Source organism: Chiloscyllium plagiosum, unplaced genomic scaffold (genome assembly GCF_037043375.1).
Source record: "Chiloscyllium plagiosum isolate Xiang-an unplaced genomic scaffold, Cpla_swu_hap1 HiC_scaffold_13, whole genome shotgun sequence".
NCBI classification, from domain to species: domain Eukaryota; kingdom Metazoa; phylum Chordata; class Chondrichthyes; order Orectolobiformes; family Hemiscylliidae; genus Chiloscyllium; species Chiloscyllium plagiosum.
The window spans coordinates 49,111,872-49,125,824 of record NW_028270151.1 but is presented as its reverse complement, the minus strand read 5'-3'; positions in this window follow the sequence as shown (position 1 = coordinate 49,125,824).

The following is a 13,953-nucleotide window of genomic DNA, read 5'->3' as shown; positions in this document are numbered from 1 at the left end:
CATAATCCGGAGTAACTGTTGAACTGACCCTATACCTCGCACATCCCCAAACAACACGTCCTCTAGATCATTTACACCCTCCAGACCCTGTCATGACAAATATCTTCACCCCACTTGGACCCAACTATCCTTCATTCACTCCAGACCCAAACATCTTTCAGCCTTGGGATGTGTGTCCCATTTAACAATTCTGGTCTTCACCCTCTGGGAGCAGTCCCATTTAACAATTCTGGTCTTCACCCTCTGGGAGCATTCCAGACTGACCCCTCTTCACCCCCCGGGACTGCTCTAGACCGACCAGTCTTCACCCTCTGGGACCATTCCAGACTGACCCCTCTTCACCCCCCCGGGACTGCTCTAGACCAACCAGTCTTCACCCCCTGGGACCATTCCAGACTGACCCCTCTTCACCCCCCGGGACTGCTCTAGACCGACCAGTCTTCACTCCCTGGGACCATTCCAGACTGACCCCTCTTCACCCCCCCGGGACTGCTCTAGACTGACCAGTCTTCAATCCCTGGGACCATTCCAGACTGACCCCTCTTCACCCCCCGGGACTGCTCTAGACCGACCAGTCTTCACCCCCTGGGACCATTCCAGACTGACCCCTCTTCACCCCCCCGGGACTGCTCTAGACCGACCAGTCTTCAATCCCTGGGAGCATTCCAGACTGACCCCTCTTCACCCCCAGGGACTGCTCTAGACCGACCAGTCTTTACCCCTTGGGACCTGACACTCTTCAAACACTCACATAACCCAAACCTCTTCACCCAGTCTGGATCAGACCACCTTTCCCCTGCTCCAGACCCAACCATAGCTTCCCTCCAACACGCCATCCCTTCACCCCCAGGACCAGACCGCATCCACACTCATCCCCCTGAGATCCACCTCCCTTTCTCCCACTGTGGACCCCCTTCCTCTGCTCTGAACCAAACCTCCGTTCTCCCCATGGAGTTTTGTTTTACTGCTGATTAAGAGACTTTTTCCATCAGAAGAGTTTAAAAAGTCAATTTTTGGAAAGCTTTTAGAATTCTTTGTTTTTTTGGCTCTTATGATATGGTATGGAAGTAGAGATTTGTTGTTACCTCTCAAATCATAAGAAAGACCTGAAGAGTACAGGAGAGAGCTAAAGATTTGTTCACTTTAAAAACCAAGAATTTAATAAAAATTTTGCAGGTTACATTATTGATTAAATATGTTTAGCAGATGTTACATTGTTGTTTCTTACCTTGTGGAACAAGAGCATGAGGTGCTCCTGCAGATTAGAAACTCACATTTAATTTCATTTGTCAATCTAAAGTGGAAACCTTATGTTTCATGGGGTTAAGTAAACACGTGCTTTGTCTGTGTGTGAATGTTGCAGACCAATTTCCACTCACAATAATGTGTTTGTTTTGGCAGAGCTTCTGCTTTTAGCATTTTTCCATTAAGTTGTGATTTCTGCAGTGAATTAAAATTGGCTTAATACTTTAACGCATAATGTCCAAAACATCAATTAAATTAATAATTATAGGAGGGGACGAGAACTTAAATAAAGAAAAGAGACCGAAGAGGTATCTTTTTCACGCAGAGGGTGGTACGTGTATGGAATGAGCTGCCAGAGGATGTGGTGGAGGCTGGTACAATTGTAACATTTAAGAGGCATTTGGATGGGTATATGAATTGGAAGGGTTTGGAAGGATATGGGCCGGATGCTGGCAGGTGGGACTAGATTGGGTTGGGATATCTGGTCGGCATGGATGGGTTGGACTGAAGGGTCTGTTTCCATGCTGTACATCTCTATGACTCTAAACCAACATTCAATTTTCCAAATTTCTGTGTTGCACAACATTGGGAATTATGCTTAACAATTTGTACACATATATAATGGGTACTTATAAGCCTGCTAAATACATTTGACTGCACATAGAACAAGGGTGATTTACATGATTGAGGTACATTATCAAACTATGGTGTAACAGTGGGAAATTTACGATTTACTATATAAATATAATCTTTTTTAACAACAATCTGCTATGATTGCATCACAGTTGTCAAGTACGCCCAATTCAAATTTGGTTTGAAATGAAGATTTTTTTTAAATGACATCTGCAAAGTGTGCCAACAATTATTGAAAAAACAGAGGACAACAACATGTGCCAAAACCTCTCAAAAACTAAATATGCAGGACTTTTATCAGCACAAGCTCCTTAATTCTTTAATGTTAGTTTTAAATCAAGAAAAATAATAGAAGAAATATCAAAAACAGTTTTGATCTGTAAGCAAATAAGCAGAATGGTAAACGACCTGAAGATACTGAGAATGCAGAACATAATATATCAATGGGGCAGATTTTGTCAACAACAGCAACTGGATGGTCTTGGCCTTTAATTAACTGTTCAAAGATTTTTTGAAGGTTATAGAGTGATGATTTGCTATCATCAGATACCCATCTCAAATCTGCTCACTTCTAGCTTTAACCAAAGTCAGACGGATGATGGGGAGAATGTGGCTATTTAGACAACAAAACCACTCCTAGGAGTAGGATGATCATTTTAATATAATAGTTGTAGTTATAGTGCGTGTATCAGATTTTAGATTAGAGTGGTGCTGGAAAAGCACAGCAGGCCAGGCAGCATCCGAAGAGCAGGAAAATCGACATTTCGGGCAAAAGCCCTTAATCAGGAATCAGGGCTTTTGCCCGAAACATCGATTTTCCCTCTTCTCGGATGCTGCCTGACCTGCTGCGCTTTTCCAGCACCACTCTAATCTAAACTCTGGTTTCCAGCATCTGCAGTCCTCATTTTTGCTATGTATCAGATATGTCTGGTTTAAATCTGGACAGACAGTTTTCCTGGGCCTCAGAACGCCTGGCAGGTAAAGGGAGGAAAGGAAAGTTGCACGGAGAAGGTACTGCATGTGGGTCAGGAGAAAGGGGCCAGAATTGCGCAGTCACAGAATTAGTATGTAAATTAGCTCGCTGAGCTTGAAGGTTTGCTTTCAGACGTTTCGTCTCCATACTAGGTAACATTATCAGTGAGAGTCTCCAGTGAAACATTGGTGGTATGTCCCACCTCTCTATTATTAGGTCTTGGTTTCTTAAGGTGGATAATGTCATTTTCCAGTTTTGTTTCCAAGGAGAGGTAGATAGGATCTAAATTGATGTGTTTATTTATGGAGTTCTCGTTAGAATGCCATGCCTCTAAGAATTCTCATGTATGTCTTTGTTTGGCCTGTCCTAGGATGTGTTTGTTATTCCAGTCAAAGTGGTATCCTCCTTTGTCTGTATGTATATAAACTAGTGACAGTGGGCTGTGTCTTTTGGTGCCAGTTGGTGTTCATATATTCTGATGGCAAGTTTCCTGCTAGTTTATCCTACGTAGTGTTTTTTACAGTTCTTGCGTGGTATCTTGTAAATGATGTTAGTTTTGCTGGTAGTATCTAATGGATCATTTAGGTTCATTAGTCGCTGTTAAAGTATGTTGGTAGGTCTATCAGCTAGTTTGATGCCAAGGGGTCTAAGTAGTCTCGAGGTCATTTCTGATATGTCTTTAATGAAAGGTAATGTAGCTATAGTTTTTGGTTGCATTGCATCTGCTTGTTTGGGTTTGGTATACAGTAAAAGCTATAATTAACACAGGAGCTAGTGCCAAAACATTGTCACTATGCGTCCTGAAAGATGTGTACTTTCAGTAAGTGGCACTCCATGCTACAGTGCGCAAGAGACTGTCTCATAATGTATGGTGCATCACCAGTTCTATGAACTGGCAGAATCACAATACAGTGCCACTATACAAGCTCATCTTGGCTTTCTGAAATCTTCCACTTAGGAGATACCAATGGTCCATCAGTGGCAAAAGTACCAGCATATGTCAGTCTCAGTATTGTCACAATTCATGAGATTTAAACCACACCCATTGTGGAGTAACAGATTATGGGTTTCAAATCAGTCAATAATCTCCATGGATATGGCTTTGAAGTGCAACATAAGCCAGACACCAGGATGATTACAATTGCCAGACTGCCATATTACTCAACCTACACCAACTGCCACATTACCCAACCCACAGAAAGGCCAAGTAATTCCTCTTGATCTACCTTTTGGTGCTCTAGACTATGAAGTTAAAGATGTTCTCAAGGTTGATCTGTGGCACTTTGGCCAGTGCCAGAATGAACAGTTGCAATTGACAACAACTGAAGATGAGCGACTACAAGACTTGCAAAAGATCATTATCCAGGGATGATCCAACAGTATTAAAGAAGAGTTTGGGAGAGATTTTCATCTTTTGAAAAAAGATATGTTGCTTTATGTCTTCTGGTCAGTATGACAGTCTACCTTTAAGAGCCATGCTCATGGTATTTCACTGTACCATAAAATGTGATCCGAGGGTGTTAAGGTCTCATACTCCATCTTACCCCAAGATCACTTGAAACATGATATGCCTTTGAAAACACACTGCTCAATTTTCTCTAATAGCTGAATGTTAGTCCAGACATTTTGTGCTTGTGAATATAATGTTTCTCCATAACCATCAGCTGGAATAAATGTCTTTGTATTCTTCAACCACAATACGCCACCCTGTTTCTTGTGTTACAAGGGATAACATAGACATTGATGCATCCAGTGAACTATCCTGCTGGAGGCAAACTAACGCCATTTATCTGACTTATTTCATAATGATAGTGAGAGCTGTTAACTTTACTTATGCAAATCAAGACCATTGTGGTTTGATTAAAAATTGCTTCATCTACATTTGGAAAAATGGCCACTACACCTCAACTCCTGTAATTTATAATTGGATAAATTGCATACTTCCTTACAAAAATGGGCATAAACAGTGTTATATTGCATGAGATGTTTAATCCAACCACCATTTATTATCTTTGACCTACAAAGAATATTGTTGAATATAATCACCATTGAGAGAATTCTGTCTGGAGAAGGTACAGAAGCCTGAACACACGCACCAGCTGATTTAGAATCAGTTTCTACCCTACTGTTGTTAGAATACTGACTGGACTCACATAATCTTAACATTCGCCTGTACCTGTATTTTTGACTTTGCCGCTATTATTTACTACATATGCTACTTAACTCTGTGATCTACCTGTATTGCTCGCAAGACAAAGCTTTTCACTGTGCCTCAGTACACGTGACAATGAATTCAATTCAATTCAATACAGACATTCACTCCCTCCAGCCTTCTGATATGACTACAAAATTTAATGACAGAACAATTTTTTTTGCATCAGGACAACATTTTCATGCCATATGGTAGAATTCACAAAACAGGTCAGTGTTGTCCATGGCATTCCCTGGCATTACTACATTTACAGGAAAACCTATTAAACACACACCAACAACAGAAAATAAAATCAGAAAACAATGCAGTTATCCCAAAATAGTCTGAAGATTAGAACAGTAAGAACATCAATACTTAATGTTACATAAATAATTTAATATACTGGAAGACTATGCAAATGTTTTTCTCAAAAAATGGTCACTTCACACTCAAACCAAAAGAAAAGTCAATGTGACAAATTGAGAATAACAATTATTGATAGGATATACAGAAATTAATTACTTTGGTGAACAAAATCAGTTTCCAAATGGCAGAAGTAGGCTTTCAAAGTTTCCAATAGAATGGATGTGATTGCCCTGGAGATGTGAATTTTTTTTCCTCTGGTAAAATGTCTGGCATTAAACCTCCATTTTCATTCTTATGTTTTAAATATAAAAAGGATGTTAATTCTGAAAAGATTGGGTGTGCAGATCAGGTAAGATAATAAGTTGAACAGAACAATTTATACTTTCATAAAACCATGACAGCCAGCCCACGCAATCAGTCAATTCAAATGTCAGTTACACCACATGAATGCTAATTACTCGCCCACCATTTTTACAAAGAACAGATTCCCACATGTACTCTAAAATCGTTAACCCTGAAAAATTGATTTAATGGAGATTTCCCTAGAGAATGAGAGCGGATATGTGGTAGTGCTACAGAGGTTGTAGGAAAGCATGCAAATGAAGTTAAAATCCATCATAGTTTTCAAACAACTTTCAGTTGGGGGATTAAGAACACTGGCTGTGTTGCTAACTATAAATCAGTAAAACCAAGCTAAGAAATACCTCAGACTCACAAAATAGAAATGTTCATGTTTTTGTTTGGTGGTAATAATCAGGAGTAAATCAAATCAACAGTTAGGTTATCAATTATCATTTCAACACAATAATTTTAAAAAATCAAATATCTGGAAGTGATATTAACCCAATATGCATGGCAGAAATTTTTAAATGGACATTTAAAAATTCCTAAAGAACTGATGCACCAAAAAATAGCCAAGATCACAACTTAGAAAATATTTTAGCTTGCTAACTGGAGTTTTCCATGTCCAAAGAAATTTGAAATCTCCAACCTTCCCATCCCCTGAACTCCTCCATTCCTGAACACAACAAATTTATTTATGGTCTGAATGTTACAATAGCCTGAGCCTCATTTGTGTAACATCAACTGAGTTTCATACTCACCTTGCTACCCACTTGCCAAGGATTAAGATACTTCTCCAATATGAGAGCCAAGCGCCAACATATGGCATGAAAATGTTGTCCTGATGCAAAAAAAATTGTCCTGTCATTAACTTTTGTAGTCATATCAAAAGGCTGGAGGGAGTGAATGTCTGTATTGAATTGAATTGAATTCATTGTCACGTGTACTGAGACACAGTGAAAAGCTTTGTCTTGCGAGCAATACAGGTAGATCACAGAGTTAAGTAGCATATGTAGTAAATAATAGCGGCAAAATCAAAAATACAGGTACAGGCGAATGTTAAAATTATGTGAGTCCAGTCAGTATTCTAACAACAGTAGGGTAGAAACTGATTCTAAATCAGCTGGTGCGTGTGTTCAGGCTTCTGTACCTTCTCCAGACAGAATTCTCTCAATGGTGCACCTATAAAAGTTGGCAAGGATATTTGCCTTCATGCCAGATTTCCTCAGCTGCCTGAGGAAGGATGCCATAAGAATGCTTCAGTTCATCCAGTAAAATTTGATAAGATAATGACATATGCAACTTTGGCATTACATTACAAAGTGCTAAACTGTTGAATTCAAGGTACCACAGTTTAAGGAATGCATTACATTCAATGCAGGCCATTAATCTAAATAACTTAAGCAACAGAAACCAGAATTATTTACAGCTCAGTTTTAAATCTACCTATAACATCATGTTAAAATGCAAAACATTTTCCTCTGGACCTGATCCTTATATTTAATTGCCAGTCATAAACCAGAAGCATTATGATTATGGCTGAACTCCTCCTCTATCACAGGCATTTTGCTTTCCAACTTGGCTCAGTTTGCAGTTACAACATTGCCAAACCTTAAATTTCTAAACATATTTGTCTAGTCAAGAGCCACAAATCCTCTAGTGTTTCATTTATAGTACGCAATAAGCTCCAAGAATATGCAGGTGGTTAATAGATACAGTACGTGTACATCCTTTATCAGAACAATTGTGTTCTTCAGGCAGATCATTACCACCAACCATGAATTTAGGCATCCAAATCCTGGCACTTTTCCAGAGGGCAACAGATGCCTCAGAAATGACTAATAAGGTAATGTTAAAAATACAGTACAAGCTGACACCTAAATTTCCATGTTGGTGAGCTTCTCTTGACTGTAGTGATGTATTGAAGGTAGGAAGAAGACTGAGATATGAATTCATTGTGTTATAGATCAATGAACTATGAAATTTTCTAAAAAATAATACATGTGCAGAAAACTAGAATTTAGCATCAACACTGTAAATGTAGAAGCTGATTGGCAGTTTGTGGATGATGTTGCTAAAGAGCTGCATGCAGTTGAGAAAAACAAAGACCATGCTGTTGACCATGTCAAGAAGACAGAGTTGTGATAGTGCATTACAGCCATTGTCACAGTGGATATAATTTTTGACTTTGGGTAGTGCCAATTCTGTGCAGTGGCAGGGATTGAAACCTGAATGGGGATGTTCAGAAATAGAACTGCAAGGAAGATCGCTGTGAATTTAGGAGGTGATAGCACGTACACAAGAGGAAAGGCAGGTTGGCGATGTGGTGGTAATTTCACAAAACAGATGGTAAACGGGCATTTTTGAGAAAACAATCAAGATGGGTTTTGAAACTACAAGGAGAAGTTCAAGAGTCTGAACAAAGGGAGAAACTTACAACTTGGCCCCGGAAAGGGACAGTCAACAATTTAGTGGGAATAGGATCAAAGAGGCAGGAAATGGATCTCATGAACAAATTGATCTTGGGTGGGTATCAAGAGAGATCAAAATAAACCAGAGGGAAAGACATTACTTTAAGGTTTAGTTGGTGTTTGGGAAGAGTGGGATGGTGGGTTGAGGTTTCGTGGGCAGAAAGATGATTAAGGGGAAAGCAACAGAGGCAGCTGAGCAGCGGGTTCCTCAACAACAGTGTAGGGACTGATTGTGGTAGGTTCAGCAGTGAAGGTGGTTGATGAATTAGCAGGGGCAACAACGAATGTGGTCATACAATTTATGAGCTCGCTCTCTCTCTCACACACACACACAAATAAATTTATGGGGTGAATTTGCATTTGCAGAATTTTATTTGCAGATACATTCTAGTTTGTTCAAAAAAAGGAATGATCCCTAAACAGTCAGTTAATGTGGCATTTTACAAATTCGTACTTTAGAAGTAAAATCAGACTGACTCCAGATTGAGATGCAAACAGACTTGAAACATGGCCTCACACCTAAAATGCATTGTCTGACTTGAGGTGTCACCTTATTTTTGGGCAGGGATTTACATATTAGCCAATTGAAACCTCCATCTCCATTCTAACTGATTAAAGACTTAATAGCATCTAAGTTTGATCAACACATTCATATAAACTGCATGACCCTTTGATCTTTTGCTTATAAATTCTGTGTCTGATGTATTCTCTCTCACTAGCCACCTGAGGAAGGAGCGAGGGCTCCAAAAGCTTGCAGTTTCAAATAAACCTGTTGGATATAACCCGGTGTCATGTGATTTTTCACATCTTTCAAGATCACAAATAGTTTACACTAGGTATTGGATAGAGTGAAATTTAACAAACAACAAAAATTGATTGAAGTACAGCAACATTAAAGTAGCACATACGATGATCCACATGTGCTTTTCTGATTATATTTGAGTTTCATCTTTGAGTCCCATTTATCATACAGTGTTATGCAATGAAAGATGTCCTTGAAATTATGTAGCAGCCAATTGCACTCAGAAATGTCTCAGTCTGCTTCATGTACACTGCCAAGAATTAAATCCCCTGGGTGAGAAACAAGCTCAGTGAAAAGCTAGCCTGGCTCAGAGATGCTGTTAGCTGCCCAGCAGATTTTAACTAACAGGCCTCAGCAACAGAGAATTCCTGCTGGATGTTATTTGTTATTTTAATTTAACTGCATATCAAAAGATTACATTGTCATTAAAGTGCACTAAATACAAATTTGTATTTACTTAAAATTGCACATTAGTTGGTTAAATAGGGAGAATAAGTATGTGACTTTACATAAATAGAACAACTTCTAATAAAGCTGGCACCACATGAGCTGAACATCATTGTACGATATAAATTACCACATGTTCCCAGGTTATAACAGCCAACTGAAATGATTGGTAATTAGCCTATGAAAGAGATGCAGGAGAGTGAGCACTGGTACATCTTGTTCTAGATGGGCACAGCAAGTATAATAAAGCTCTACTAAAATCAAAAATTATGGGCTGCCTTTTCTTGGAAATGTTGTAAAGTACTGCTGGTGAACTTCTCATCCCATAATCTGAATGAATAATGCACAAAGATTACATTGGACTGAAACTAAATCATGGATTAACTGCTGTGCTGCCAAATTAGAAATAAGATGTTGATTTTAAATGGTTATTATTATTCTAAAAGTATCATCTGTATCACTCTTCATCTTCTGAATGTATGAATGTAGGATATAAAGTTTTAGATATCTCATTGTATTATGTTTGATTTATTTCAGTGTCTGTTCCACGGATTTGTGGCACTAAAATTCAACATTAATGTTGAATCATAAATAATTTAAAAATAATATTACACTGCTCCATTTTATGAATTGCATTATTTCCCCATTAAATATGTGAATTTATAGGAACTTTAAAATCTGCACAAGTTAGAAGGATAAGGACATTGCTGAGTATCCCCAGATTCTTTAAGACTGGTCATTTCCTCAACTAATGTTATTCACAAAAAAAACAAAGAAGAGCAAACATAAATTAAACAAAACTTCAATTTTTAATTTTCCTTCATGTAGTAAAATATAAATATAAAAATGTTGAGAACTCATTGTTCTTTCTTATTTAGTCTCTCCATGTTCCAGGAAATGTGGTATCCCATTTAGTAAAGTTTGACATTGTAATTATTTATTACACACTGAGACTGCTAATTCATGATGGATGTTGGGCTATGTCTCAGAAGTAGTGTGATAAACTGTTAAGAAAAATGTTCATGAGGTCATCAACATATCATGACATATAACCTCAGTCTCCATCTTACAGGTCTCTTTTCTCTTGCAACATGATAGAAGAACAACAACAGAAGTTGCAACATGTTTATTTCCTCCTTCCTCACTATTAAAGGCCCCAAACACACCTTCCAGGTGAAGTAACGATTTATCTGCACCTCACTCAATATGGTCTACTTTATCTGTTGCTCACAATGTGGTTTCCTTGACAATGGGGAGACAAAACTCAAACTAGGTGCCTACTTTGCAAAGCACCTATGTTGTGTCTGTAACAATGACCCTGAGCTTTCATTTGCCTGCACTTCAATACACCACTATGTTCTCTGGCCAACATCTCTGTCTCAGGCTTGCTGCAGTGCTCCAGTGACAGGGAGCACAAGCTGGAAAAACCACATCTCGTTTTCCACTTGGGAACTCTGCAGCCTCCTGTACTCAATATTGAGTTCAACAATTTTAGGGCCTGAGCACCTTCTCCCCTGCCCTTACCCCAACACCCACACACCAGACCTTGTCATCACATGGACTGCTGCCACAAACAACCCATTGTCAACCTCTCATGGCCTCCATTAACATCTATTCATTCTCCCTGGCTGACCTTTACCCGTTCCTTTGTCTTCCCAACATGTTGTGCTCTCTCTCTCCCTAAGTTCCATCACCAACTTTCATTTACTTCCCCACCCCTCCCCCTACCCCATCTTCAGCATATATACATATCTTTTCCAAGATACATATCAGTTTTGAAGAGGGATCACTGGACCTGAAATGTTAACTCTGCTTTCTCTCCAGATGCTGACAGACCTGATGAGTTTTTCCAACAATTTCTGCTTTTGTGGCCAATAATTTCCTCCCTCCCTTGTTAACCAGAAGTGTTACATTAGCCATTTTTCAGTCATCTGGGACCCTCTGATTCCTGTGATTCCTGAAAGATCCATCTCCCATGCTTCTATAATCTCTTCATTTAACTCCTTTGGAACTCTGGGGTGGGGATAGCCCATCTGGTCCAAGTGATTTATCCACCTTCAGTCCTTTCAGCTTCTCCAACAGCTTCTCCTTATTGTCACCTCTGCCTCTGAATCTCTTGTTGTTCTTCTGTATTACTGGTGACTTTCACTGTGAAAACTGATGCAAACTACCTACTCTGTTCCTCCACCATCTCTTCATTCCCCATTATACTTCTCCAGCCTTATTTTCCAGTGGTCCAATGTTCTCTCTTGCCTCTCAATTGCATTTAATACATCGGGAAAAAATCTCTTGCAATCTTCATTTATATTACTAGGTAGTTTAGTCTCATATTTCATCTTCTCCCCACCTATTTTTCTTTTAGTTATCCTCATCTGGTTTTTAAAGGTTTCCCAATTGTCTGGCTTTCCATTTGACTTCACCACATTTAAGCAATCCCTGACTTCCTTGTTGCCTCATTCCTTAGTAAGTCATTTCTTCTTGGAATGAATTTCTGCTTTTCCTCCAGAAACTTCTGCCATTGCTGTTCTACCATCTTCCCTGCTAGGCTCCCTTTCTAATGAACTCTAGGCAGCTCCTCCCTCATGTCTTTGGGGTTACCTTTACTCAATTCCAATTCTAGCTTCTCCCTCTCAAATTGCATGATGAATTATATCATATTCAGGATTCTAGTCCCAAGGGGTTCGTTCATCTCAAGTTCCCTGATCAAGTCTGCCTCATTAAACATCACCAAATCCAGAATTTCCTGTTGCCTATTGTGGAGGAGAAAGTGAGGACTGCAGATGCTGGAGATCAAAGTTGAAACTTTATTGCTGGAACAGCACAGCAGGTCAGGCAGCATCCAGGGAACAGGAGATTCGACGTTTCGGGCACAGGCCGAAGAAGGGCCTGTGCCCGAAACGTCGAATCTCCTGTTCCCTGGATGCTGCCTGACCTGCTGTGCTGTTCCAGCAATAAAGTTTCAACTGTTGCCTATTGTGGTCGACTATAAACTGCTCCAAAAACCATCTTGTAGACATTCCATAGCTTTCTTTTCTTGAGATGCAACCATCAACCTGATTTTCCCAGTCCACCTGCATTTTAAAGTTCCACATCATTATTGTAATAATGCCTTTCTTACATGCCTTTTCTACTTCCTGACATATGTTCTTCCCAACATCTTGACCACTGCTAAGAAGCCAATACATAACTCCAAGTAGGATCTTTTTCCCTTTGCAGTTCTTCCACTCTACCCAAACAGATTTTATCTCTTCTGATTGTACATCGCTTCTTACCATCAACTTCATTTCATTTTGGATTAACAAGGTGATCTCGCCCCTTCTTTCTATCTGCCAGTCCCTTCAATAGGGTGTATCCTTGGATATTTAGTTCCCAACCCTGTTCCTTTGCAGTCATGTCTCTGTGGTACCCGCAACATTGCATCTGCCAATTTCAATCTGCTCTACAGCTCATTTACATTGTTTCATATCATGCATGCATTTAAGTACAACACCCTCGGTCTTGTGTTGACTTCCTTTTCCCATAGTTCTCCTGTGTTTGCAGATGTATAAGCTTTTCTATACACTCTGTCCTATTACTTGTTTTGAAAACTTGAATAACTCTGTTGAGTACCCTCTCTACTTTGACTTTTTTCTAATTTTCCATTCAACTGAACCTACCCCCCACTATTTAGTTTAAAGCCCTATCCTTGGTCCTAGTTATGCAATTTCCTAAGACACTGGTCCCAGTGTGATTCAGGTGAAGCTTGTTCCATCGAAACAGTTTGCTCCTTCCTCAGTACTGGTGCCAATGTCCCATGAATTTGAACCCGTTTTTCCCTCATTTACCTCTTTAATCTTGTTGACCCTGTGCCAATTAGCTTGTGGCTCAGGGAGTAATCCAGAGATTACAACCTTTTAGTTCGACTTTCTAATTTAGCACCTTATTTTTGGTACCTACGTGGGCCAAAACAATTGGATCTTTCCCCTCCCACTCCAAATTCTTATGCTGCCCAGATGAGATATCCTGAACCCGGCATCAGGCAGACAGCACAGACATCACACTCTCGATCCTGGCCACAGAGAACAGTGTCTATTGACCTGACTATAATGTCCCTGATTAAAACTACATTTCTCACTTCTCCCCTCTGTTGAAATGCTTCCTGTACCACAGTGCTTTGGCCCATTTGCTCATCCTCCCTACAGCCGGCTCCACACAGGGATCAAAAATCTCAAACCTGCTACACAAGCTCAAGGATTGAGGCTCCTTTAGCACTACCTCCTGGATCCCTCTACCGGTCTCACTTGTAGTCCTTATATTATGAGAGCCAACAAAGGTATCACAGTGTGATAGTGGTGGATATATCACATCAAATCATGTCATGGTGGCATACCATATCCACAGATGCAAGGTTCTATCTTGTTACAAGTTACACAATTGAATTCTATTTGATATTATTGGATATTATTTGTGAATTTCATACAAAGGAAGTCTTGCTATTTAATTG